Genomic DNA, 11,859 nt, shown 5'->3' with positions numbered 1-11,859 from the left:
ATGCAAGATGGCCTCAACCATCTACCCCAAATGTATACCTTTGCATCAATAAGAAGCACACCTTTTATGGAAATTGATGACAACGGAGAGAGATTGTACAAAGATATGAAAGCCTTTATAGGGGGGAGAGATTAAGATTGTACAAGGGGAGAGATAAGATATAAATGCTCAAAGCAAGTAGAGGTTGGACATGAATATGGACAAAGAGGGAGCAACATTGAAGAAAAGAGATGGATCAAAATTCTTGGACAAGAGAAGCACACAAGTAGGGGGAGCAAGCTCATGAACTTTGATTGATTGCATTTGATATGTGCATATTCATGTGCTTGCTTACATTGCATAAGCCTTCAAATTCAATATGCATGCTTGTGTGGTGTATGCTAGTTGTAGAACTTGAATGATGATTTGATAACTAGCATGCATAGGATGATAGCTAGACACTTGATATGCTTTTCAAGTAATGCTAGTACCTTACTTTTAAAGTTGATCTCATAAGGTATCTAGTGCTTTTATTTCCAAGTGATATCTAGCTAACCATGGTGCTAAGGATGAACTTAAAGGTGCAACTCCGACTGGTACATGCTTCAAAGCTTTATTCTATACACCTTAGCATCATTTGGTAGTAATTACTCTCCCACAATTTTAATCTATGCATATGTGCGACCTTCAAATCAAACATTCTAGCACATATGGAGGGGGAGCTAATACTACCATCTCGGGTTTCTAGTACTTGTCCAAAATCATTTTCACAAGGCAAAATTGCTTGGGCAAGCAACATGAATCCAAAAGAGCTTAATTTCCATATCTTTGTAGAGTTGTCATCAATTACCAAAAAGGGGGAGATTGAAAGGTCCTTGTGTGGTTTTAGTAATTGAGTGACAACCTAGGTGGACTAATTATGTTTATGTGAGATACATAGGTGATTAGTCCATAGGTACATGTGTGTGAGCAACATATGCCATGAAGGTGAAAATAGCTTGGAGAAGTTACAAAGCTCACATATGTGATGATGAAGGAGCTCATTGCACATGAGACATGACATTGAGTCATGTGATCAAGGTGGAGAAGATCAAGACAAGACTTGGCTTGATGGACCGGTTGCAAGCGTGAAGGGCAAGTCGGAGGCTTTGGAGTGATGGACCACGTGGCGGTGAAGCTTGAGCAAGACTTGACATCGATGGATGAAGGCAATGGTGAAAAGCAAGTGATGTCAAGATCGATGAACCAATATGATCAGATGATGATATGAAGTGGATTATATCATTGTTGATCATGTTGGTGCATGTGTTGCATCAACATTGGAGGAGATAGAATGGAATGTGCAAGGCAAAGGTATAACCTAGGGCATTTCATTTCACTGGTCATAGGTGTATAGAGAAGTTTATGACCAGGTTTAGGATAGATGGCCGTACTATCAAGACGGGCAAACTTATTTGCATATCGGTCATCTAGTGTCACTCGAGTGATCTAACTTTGCATCGTCGCTAGGATCGAGTGGCGTGGCAAGTTGAGTGGCTAACACCCTTGAAAATGTTTACGAAAATATGCTAACACATGTGCACAAGGTGATACACTTGGTGGTTGGCACATTTGAGCAAGGGTGAAGAAGTTAGAGTCGAAGAGGAGTTAGTCGCGCTGGTCACAGAGTGACCGAACACGTCCGGTATGGAGATCGGACACGTCCGGTATGTGGCTCAGGACTAAACTGCACGGTGTGACCCGGTGCTGCGTCCGATCGACCCGAAAAACGCCCAGTGAAGGGGTAATGACTAGTTTAGCCCTTGGGGCTATAAATAGAAGTGGCCTTCAGCCATGGCTGGTGCTGAGCACCTTAGGGGACTTTGTGTCCATGCTTAAGAGTGCTTAGGAGCCCTCCATCTCACACATACTTGATAGTGATCATCCGATTGTGTGAGTGAGCGATTCTAGTGCGATTGCATCATGAGGTTGCATCAAGTGGCACTAGGTGATCGAGTTCCAAGCCGGTGGTGCTTGTTACTCTTAGAGGTTGCCACCTCCTAGACGGCTTGATGGTGGTCTCCGTCGAAGCCCGTAAGAAGCTTGTGCGGCGCTCCGGAGAAGAGCTTGTGAGGGGCATTGTGCTCGCCCTGCAGGAGCCGCGAAGAGCAACTTTAGTAAAGTGTGTCATTGAGCTACCCTCACTTTTGGGGTAGGTTCTTGCGGCGCTCGACGTGCGGGCTTGGCGGGTGATGCCAATTAGCCGCCGAACCACCAAGTGAGTGGTCGACACAACGGGGACTAGCGTGTTGGCAAGCACGTGAACCTCGGGAGAAAAATCATCATGTCAACCTTGTTCTTCCTATTGGTTTGCATCCCCATTACACAAGCTTGTGATTACTTTTATATACATTGTGCTTGTGTAGTTGCTCTTATAACTAGTTAGCTTGTGTAGCTTGCTATTTACCTTCTTGCTTGTGTAGCATAGAAGTAGCTCTCTTGCATGACTAATTTGGTTTGAGTAACCTTGTTAGTCACATTGCTTAGTTTGTGTAGCTAAGTAATTGCGCTCTCTAATTTGGCATTGGTTGCCTTGTTATTGAGCATTGCTAGTGAGCTTAGTTGGCTTTGTGCTTTTGCTTACTAGCATGTGTAGGAGCTCCCTTGTTGCTTATAGTACTAGTGGCATAGGTTTGTGTGACCTTGCTTCTAGATTTGGTTAGGAGAGCTCTAGCTAGCCCGGCACCTTTGTTGATTAATTAGTATCTTTGGAAGGTGCTAGAGAATATAGATAGAGGGGTGTAGTCTTGGCTAGACCGATAGTTATAATTCCGCACTTGTTTCGGTTAGCCAACGTGATTAAGTTTTAAAAAGGACTATTCACCCCCCTCTAGTCGCCATCTTGACCCTTTCAAGAGGGAAATTATAAAATTCTAGACAAACAACCCATGTTTCAAAATTGTATATTCCTTTAGGTATGTGTTGTCCACTAATCCTTTGTAGGCATAAAACAATGAGTGAGGAAAAAGGTCTAACAAGGTGTTAAAAAAATCGAAGAGCAGAAAGATGGCATGACAAAAGGATGAGAAAGAAATAGTGCAATCTAGGAGACAAGAAGCTCATGAACAACTCAAGATGTGAGGCTAGCCGAAAAAGGAAAACTTCAAGCAAAAGGGAAGGACCATCACGAGTCATCTACCCTTCGTCATATAGTGACATCACACTTTAATGACAAAGGTAACCTCCTAAAGTAAATGATCATCATTTAAGAAGTTTTTCCTTGATTCTGGTAGGCACACAAATAAGAAACAAATATGTTTGAGTTACAGTTCTACTTGACCCAACCTAATTAACTCAAGATATTTAGTTCTTCAAGCTTGTTCCTAGCACCACTCTCTTATGACCATAGTCTTAACCAAATAAACTAAAAAAATACACATCCTATCTCTGGAAGCCGATAGTCATAATCATGTAAAGATTGATACATTATACACAAATAGACAATCCTTCCATGAGTTAAGCAACTCAATCTTTTCTGCCAAATGAACTTAAATGCTACATTCATGCTCAACATTCTGATCTTACCACTTTTGTTATAATTGAACACAGCACTTAATATCAACTTCATCTTGTTCAATGTGCCTAAGGTTAGAGAAGAATAAATAAAGTTTTGGTTTTGTTGGTGTTTTACCACCAATAGAGCCCATACACTTGATCTCTACCTTGTTTTATAGTAGGACACACTTCAAGCAAAATGTAGAGGAGTTAGTCAATTCTCCAATTTCTATAAGTGAAGGTCCTGAACCTATCAAACCAAAATCAAAACTCAAAATCAAGACATGCTTGGCCAAAGAAGGTGACATCACCATTAAAGCATCATAATAAGAATCTTCGTCTTCAGAACAAACTGAGGTATTAATGAACTTCACAAGGAGAAGTCCAGTTCGAAGGACTTACAATACCAAACGCTTAGCGAAAGAGCTAGCTTGGGGGAGAAGCACTCCCGTGTATCCAAGTAAGTATTCTTTCTCCTTTTATTTTAGATTTTAGTTTCTTTTTCAATAGTTAAGAAAATGATGAATGAAACAAAATAAAAAGTTAACTTTATAATAAATATATATAGCTATAGTAATAATGTGTGATCTAGTAAAATTAAAAATAAAATAAAAGGTGTGTCTAGTTTGCTTTAATTTATTTTTAAGAGTTGAATAAATAAAGAGGACTCAGAATAATCTCTTGAATGGAAATGATAAATAGTTACTCTATTGTAATTCCTTTCAAGTACCTAGTTTTCAGCCTTGAATTCTCCTGAATTTTGGATAAGATTGTTTTGATATAAGGATTTGCTCTAAACTTGAAACTCGTGGGTAGCATATGCTTGATCTAAGTCTATGTAATTGACGGATATGATATAAGAAGGTCTGAGTTGCTGTTTATCTTGTTCCAAGTGACACTGTTTTGAAGATTTATCTTTTGAAAAAACACAAAAATGCTACATGATGAGTTCCTGTATGACAAAGCTTGAATTCCCACTAGCGCCATACATGTTATTTAGGCTAGGAAACTTCCACATATATACAGCTTGCTTTTGCATTAAGTTTTGTCAAGCTTTGTTGACCCTTATGAGAGGTTTGTCATGCTCTTAAAATCAAGATCACATACACACCATCCACATATGCATTACTCCTACACTAGGGGTAGGCACAAAAATATGCCTTCCATCTAGATCCACCAAAAAATGTTCTGCTCCTACACTGGGGATAAACACAAAAACATGTTTATTAGGTTTTCCATACACTTAAAATAAATGATCCAAAGTTCTTGTTGATATCTCTCTCAAAGTTTTGTTGCAGAAAAGAGACATGGGCTATGTAAAAGTTATTCATAAAAAAAGAGGGAGAAAAAAAGAAGAGAGTTGAGAAAAAATAGACAAGTGTCCGAGATATCTAAAACAATGGGTACTTAGATACCCGCCTGAAAAAAGAGAGATGAATAAGATAGGTCCTGCTCTCTAGCAAGTGTTTCCAAGTTTCAAAAGAAAGATAAGTTTTCAAGGAGCAAAGTAGAATTAGGATTAGCCACATATATTCCACACACATGCATATCTTGATTTGATTATATGACTCAACTCTCTTTGGATCCATTGTTTGATTTTACAATATATGCATTACAAGTTTGCTCTAGCTTTCTCCTTACCTATGAACTCCACATAAGCCTTAGTGGTAGGAAGAGAAAAAGGCATAACATCTTTATTACCTTAGTGAGGATCCACAAATACCACATATATTGAGAGATTTGAGAGTATCATACAATGGAAGCTCTGAGTTTTATTTTGAAAAAAAAAACACTCCGAAATAATAGTTGAGCAAAGAACTTGAGATATAGTGCTTGACTTAATCGTTCTGTCTTTCAATTATTCAAGACCGAAGTGAAGGCTAAAAAGCCCCATGGTTGAAGGTAATATGGGTAAGTTTGAAGTCAGATCAGTTTATTCTAATCCGGAGGAGAATTCTTATTTAAACGCATGTGTACTTTTGAGGAGTAAAAGCATCGTATCAACTCCTGATCCATTTTTGCTGAGTTTAGCTTTATTAAGGGACTAGCAAAGGTTAAGCTTGGGGGAGCTTATTGACGGTAGTGAACAACTATTTTAAACCATCAATAAAACATGTATAAGGGCACAATTGTGATCATCAGCATAGGTCTAGGGGTTTAAACTAACAAATTCCACAAGTTTGGGTGAATCTGTATTTTCTACAGGGTTTATCCGAAAACCGTCAAGGCGGACCTACATGTTAGAATTAATCATGCTTATCCACCGTGAAACGAGCACCAAAAGTTTCCAAAGGACTCTAGAGGACACCACACCAAAGCAGGAGCCGAGGGGCTGCCATGTGGGGCCGGCTAGCCCCACCTATAGGCCGCCCAACCCCTACCCCCACCTGTCAGCCTCTGCTTTGTTATGTCGGTTCTCCACCGCCTCCTAGGTTGCATCTACGCCGTTCTTTAAGTCGGTTTGATCCAAGGGCTCACAATGGACGCTTCGGCCTATATATATCAGCCTATGCCCCCTCCCTCAGCAGATCCCTGAAACCCTAATTCATATCTTTAGGATCAGAGCCAGCAATCAAGAGAAGATTAGTCCTCCATAGGATCTAGTATTATAAATAGAATAGTGAGATAGAGAGTGAGGGAAGAGTTTGGAGGAGGTGCCGCCTGTGGATACGATACTTGGATACCTCCGGGTGAAAGCTACAACGGTATCCGTGCGCTTGTGGATTTATCTATATGCGTTAAAATATACCAACACTCTCCAATCTCACCAAATGATAAACCAATCAAGCAATATGAGTGAGAGAGGAATGGCTAGGCTCACATGGTTGTATCAGCTATAAAAATGGCCAAGAGAGTGAGCCATGGCCAGCCAAAGGGCTTAAATAGAGAGGCCAAGCCTCAACTAGCCATTTGAGCCCAACACCGACTGTCGAACCTAGGCAATGGGACTATCGGACCTACACAGTCCTAGTCTGACGCCCTGCTTGAGCGCTGTCGCTACGCCACATGTCCCGGTTAAATGATTCAACCATTGGAGCTTCCAACGGCTCCCTACCACGCGTCGCGTGTCACCATCAGATGCACCGTCGGACCCACCATTGATCGTGTACAGTGACAGTCCAAGGTGGTCTAGTAAGGTCCCAGACCGCCAAAATCTATTGGACGCCAGTTCGACGCTGGCCGTTAGATCGACCCTTCGAGTCCAACACCCCTACGCTGGCCGTTCTGCTTAGTTTGAGGGTCCCCCATCGGACTCACGACCAATGGGCTGACGCCCATGCCATCTAGGGCCCGACACTCATGCTAGTTTACTACCCAACTAGGGTTAGCCATCGGACTGGCGACCCATGGGCCAATGCCTAGGCCAGCCAGGGTCCGATGCCCTCTCTTCTTTTTTCAAGCGCATTTCAACTCTGTTGCTCTGATGTGCCAACACCAAAGAGTATACACCAATTGTGCATGTGTGTTAGCATTTTCGAAAGCTTTTTGCAAGGGCATGTTAGCTCGCTAGGATCTAAATGCATATGCAATGAGTTAGAACTCCTAGTGGCACTTGATAATCGCATTTCACCATGAATTTGTCCCCTCTTCATAGTACGTATCTATCCTAAATCCAATCATGCACTCTATTACGTCTTGATTGACAAATCAAAATGGCCCTATGGTTTATACCTTTGCCTTGCGCCTATTTTGTTTTTCTCTTTCTTTTCTAAGTTGGAGCACTTGATCTCCATCTTTTGGCCACCTTCATCACTTGAGTGCCATGTAGCTCCATCACTTGGACTTGGACCAACCTATCTCATCTACACACTTAGAGATAGGGTTAGTCCAATAGGTTTCATCAATTAGCCAAAACAAAACTAGGGCTTTCAACACCCGATAGTGAATAGTGAGTGCCACTTCATGCCCAATACCACACCAGACAATTCTCATTTCTCACACACACACCGACAATTTCTCACAAGGTACAATACATCATATATATATAACTGGAAAGGACAAATTAACTTAATAGGTAGCTACACAATGAAGTCCTTACAAACCAATGTCTCATTGCAGTAGAGTATCTGATCATCTTTCCACAACCTAGTTCCTCGGTGTGTCCACATACATTCCCATGCGTGTGGTGGGGAAACCATAGCCCTTCTTGCTATCCCTAGGTTTTGTGTGGGGGTGAAAGCCCTATGTTTGGTTTTAGTAATTAGACAACTAGTGGACTAACCTTTTGCTAAGTATTTGTTAAGCTAGGTTAGGTCAACACCAAAGATGGAGAGCAAGACTTGGAGATGGATGAAGGGTGATCAATCCAATTGGAGCAAGCTCTCACTTGGAAAAGAAGAAAGAAAAAAACAAAATCAAAGTTGTGAAGGCAAAGGCATAAATAGGGATTTTGTTTTGTCGGTCAAGACGCAATAGAGTATGTGATTGGGTTTAGGATAGATGGCCGTACTATTATGAGGGGAGATCTAATTAGCAATCTTGGTCATCTAGTGCCAATAGGTGTTTGTTCTATGCATTTGCATTTAGGCCTAAGTGACATGTCGGAGACCAAGCCAAAAATGTTTGTGAAAATACTTTGAAAAAAATGCTAACTCGGGTCTAACATGTTTGGCAAAACATTTGAGAGTTGGCACACTTATGAAAGAGTTGAGAGTGCTACCGGTGCTGTTGTTTAGCAGGCACCAAACGTGTCCGGTGGACCACCGGACGTGGCACTGGATGCGTCGGCTGGCGCCCAGACTTAACCAGTTTTTCAGCGAAGCACAAAGGAGTCTGGTGTGCATCGGATGTGTACGCACTAGACATGAACAGTGGTTTCTAACCGAGCGCACGTAGTTTAAAAGTCCTCACCGAACATATCCGATGAAGGCACCGAAGGTCGCACTAGACTGGGTTCCAGTAGCGATGTTTTGGGACACCTCGAGCACTTACATACATAGGACGTATCAGGTATGCAATAGAGGTGCGCACCGGACGTCTGACAAGCCAAACAACTAGTTTTATAGCCGTTGGAAACTAGCCGTTGGGGGCATCCGGTGCGGACCCTAGTTTGGTTTTGGTAATTGAGTGACAATTTAGGTGGACTAACATGTGTTCATGTTGTGAGATACACAAGGATTAGTACACAAGTACACTAGTGTGAGCAACACTTAAAGCCATAGTAGAGAAGTGGCTTGTTCATGTTGGTAGTGCTCAACTAGTTATGATAAACGTGCTCATTGCATATGAGACATGGCATGGTGCAATGTGGAGAAGATCAAGAGACATGGCTTGGCTACGATGAACTAGGTTGCAAGTGTGAAGGGCAAGTCGAAGGCTTTGGAGCAACTGACAACACGTGGCGGAGAAGCTTGAGCAAGAACTTGGTGCCGATGGACCAAGGCAATGGTGAAGAGCAAGCGAAGTTGCGATCGATGAACTAATAAGGCCACATAGTGACATAAAATGGATCATATCATTCAAGGAAGATCAAGCCAAGTGTGATTTGTGTCGATAGTCAAGTGGCTTAATGAAGGATGATGGAGGAACTTCATGCTATATGGGCATTCTCTCATTTCATTCGCGAGGAGCTAGATGAGAAGAACACTTAATCTGCCCAAGCCAATCCTATACAGTAACATAACATTTTGCGTTAGATCATTGGAAGTGTGGCTGTGGTGTTGGGAATTTATCATGTGGTGAGCTGTTACCGAGAGATTGAATAAACTGATATATCTGATTTTTGTTGATGCATGCTTGTGATCAATCAAATCGAATTGTGCTGTTACTGCAATCAGTATCAACAATATTGCGGCACTTGTGGATTACAGTATCACTTTGCCGCAAATGGGTTGATGTTTCTGTTTTAGTCTAATATGTTGTAGCAAAATACTTATTGCTGCAAGTGACTTTAGTATAATCTGTGTTAGCAAATGCTGAAATGCTAAAAATAAACACCAATGGTACCGGGGATTGGAATAGTTCGTTGTTCGAAGCAGCAACTAGGACAATTAATAATGGGCTAGAGGTTTTAAAGTTGACAGACGGGATCCCCAGCCGAGAGAGCCCAACGACTGGAAAAAAAACCCAGTCTCGATTCGTTTATCGACTTGGCCCTTACGGCAACTGGCCCATCCATGTATCCAACTTCGGGTCGGACTCGAAACTGTGGCTGGGCCAGATCTGGAATCCAGTCCATCTGCGTAAATCCCACGCCCTCCCCCTTCCCTTCTTTTCCCCTGGCGCGCAACGCAATTCCTCTGCTCTCGCCGTCGCCTTCCGAAATCCACCCAGCTTCTCTGCTTCTCGTTGATCCAATCGACCACATCTCTCCTCCGCCATGGTGATGTACCTTCCTCCGCGCTCCTCTTCCGCCGGAATGCGGAGCATCCGCCGCGAGCTCCAGCGCAGGAGGTCCAAGCCGTTGGCGCCAACGAGATCGGTCGCCAAGAAGCCGTCCGTGTCACCGCCGCCGCGTCACGGTGCGAGCGACGTCGTCAGGGGTCCATGCCCTCGTCCACCGCATCGGGACATCCCATCGTCGACCAACGCCCATTCCCGAGGCTCAACCGTCGCCGACGCGTCCCCGCAGCGCAGGCCTCGCGCTTCGTCGCGCTACACCCCCGCCTCTCCACCGCCGCTGCCTCGGTCCACCCCATCTTCGGCCAATTCCGAGCGCGGAGCTAGTACTGGCGTCCCCGCGCATCTGAAGCCCGGGACGGTGGTTCGTGTCCGCACGAGGACTGCGACGCTGAAGACGGGGCAGGTTCTCGTGCTCTGCCTCAAAGCCACGATCGTGTCCTCGTCCACCGATGGAGGCTACGAGGTTGTCTACGACGCCAACTGGCCACGCGGCGACCCCAAGAGCACCGTCCACGTCGCGCCGCACCAAGTCAGGATGATCAATCCGTCTCCGTCCCTGCCTCCGCCCACCGCCACTGTCGCTGCGACTACGAAGGAGATGCCGAGGCCAACCACGGCCGGGAAGAGCCTGCGCCTCATCCGCAGCCTCTTTCCGGAGATGGAGCTCCCCGCCCAGGCTTGACGATTTACCATGAATCGGGTATTAGAGCAGCTGCGTGATTCTGTACTGGACGTGATGCATTGCTTTGCTTGTTCGTTTCATGAGTAATCGCTGTTTTTGTTTGATTAGTTCATGGATCGTGCAAGTCTCAAGTGTAAATCCTTCCCCTTTCGGTGATTCATATGTATGCTTGTATGATTAATTGATTATGTTTGTAAACGTACGTTCTTGATGACATCATCAACGAGAAATTAATTTTTTTCTGAGTGATTGTTATGTTCTTCTTGCTTCCCAATTACTACATGTCTGAGGTGGTTCATCAATCCTTATGTGGTATTTTGCATTAATAAGCAATTGATGGTGCTGGTAGGCATCTGGGGGTTTATCATGAGGTGAGTTTCCCTGCTTTGTCTTGATCGAGCATTCATCACTGCATTCAGATCAGATCACTAGCTGCTGCTAGATGTGATGCATTGCATTGCTTGTTCGTTCATGAGTCGTGTGTTTTTAGTTTGTTTGATTAGTTCATGAATCGTGCAAGTCCCCAGTGATCGTTTGTTATTGGCAAAACTAAATTGCCAGTTGGTGTAAATCTTACCCCTTTTGGTGATTTACTATATATACGTATATGCGTGTATGATTATATATTCGTAAAAGTACGTTCTTGAGTCTTAATGGCATCATCAACCGGTTAATTTGCTTCCAGCTCATGTTATTGTTCTTCTTACTTCCCAATAATCTCAAGACATGTTTATTGTTCAAGATGGTTGCTATGTGATGTTTTGCATTAAGGAGTCTCAAGACATGTTATTGTTCAAGATGGTTGCTATGTGATGTTTTGCATTAAGGAGTTGGAGGTTGGTAGGGTGATTTTTACATGAACATGAGGCGTGGTGCTGGCGTGCTGCTGCTCTCGAAACTCGTGCTGTTGCTGCAGTCAGGATTCAAGAACCTGCCATTTTCTCATTTTGTTGGAAGTATATATAAAAAAGCGGTCATTTTTTAGGACTGACTGATAGAAAGAAATCTCATTTAGAGAAACAGATTACTGAAGGTTGAAAGAAAAGAAATAAAAGATTCATACAGGTTGGAAAGAATGCCCATATGTAAAAAAAAATGATCTCAAACGAAGGTAGGTTAATTAACGGTCTATTAGTTGCCTAGTCTAGCAGCCGATTTCAAATGGATCCTTCAACACAGGCACACAGCGGCTGGAAAGTGGAAAGCAGCCTCTGACCCACCCTTTTGATCGGACTCTCCCAAAACCGTGTCGCTCGGTACTTCCTGATCCTACTAAAGCGCAATCCCCACACCACGTCACCACCCCTGCTCTCTTGCCTTCC

At 43.3% G+C, this 11,859-nt stretch overlaps 1 pseudogene; it reads right to left on the bottom strand.

Annotated features, from left to right (window-relative positions):
- The window catches only part of LOC136524221 (uncharacterized), a 27,042-nt pseudogene extending 17,208 nt beyond the window's left edge, over positions 1-9,834 (bottom strand).
- Positions 9,835-11,859: the final 2,025 nt, after the last annotated feature.

This window comes from Miscanthus floridulus, chromosome 18 (genome assembly GCF_019320115.1).
Source record: "Miscanthus floridulus cultivar M001 chromosome 18, ASM1932011v1, whole genome shotgun sequence".
Classification (NCBI taxonomy): domain Eukaryota; kingdom Viridiplantae; phylum Streptophyta; class Magnoliopsida; order Poales; family Poaceae; genus Miscanthus; species Miscanthus floridulus.
The sequence above is the reverse complement of the archived record's forward strand: the minus strand, read 5'-3'. Positions and strand labels throughout refer to the sequence as shown.